This window comes from Xenia sp. Carnegie-2017, unplaced genomic scaffold, assembly GCF_021976095.1.
Source record: "Xenia sp. Carnegie-2017 unplaced genomic scaffold, XeniaSp_v1 HiC_scaffold_6, whole genome shotgun sequence".
In the NCBI taxonomy this organism is placed as follows: Eukaryota; Metazoa; Cnidaria; class Anthozoa; order Malacalcyonacea; family Xeniidae; genus Xenia; species Xenia sp. Carnegie-2017.
In genome coordinates this window covers 6,989,877-6,990,155 of record NW_025813526.1, presented here as the reverse complement: position 1 = coordinate 6,990,155, position 279 = coordinate 6,989,877, and the positions used below count along the sequence as shown (strand labels likewise).

At 45.9% G+C, this 279-nt stretch overlaps 1 non-coding gene across 1 annotated transcript; it reads right to left on the bottom strand.

The window, feature by feature from the left end:
- Positions 1 to 74, bottom strand: Trnaa-ggc. The gene has a single exon. It is a non-coding gene; the product is annotated as a tRNA-Ala (tRNA).
- Between the last annotated feature and the right edge of the window lie 205 nt (positions 75 to 279).

Below are 279 nucleotides of genomic sequence, written 5' to 3'. Positions count from 1 at the left end.
GTGACTCAACGGGATTCGAACCCATGACCTCTGCAGTGCCGGTGCAGTGCTCTGACCACTGAGCTATGAAGTCACACAGTGGTGAGCAGGTCAATATTGTTGGGCTCATGTTTTCTCGTGAAATAAATGTCATATGAATGTTTTTATGCAGTCTTCCCTATTGGTATTTATGACTGCAAGGCCATCGTCACGGTATAAGCCGACGTTGTTTCTGTATCGGTGCTTTAGTTTGTCGAGTAAGAATAGCCCTACAAGCTCGCAAACTTCCGCTCCATCATA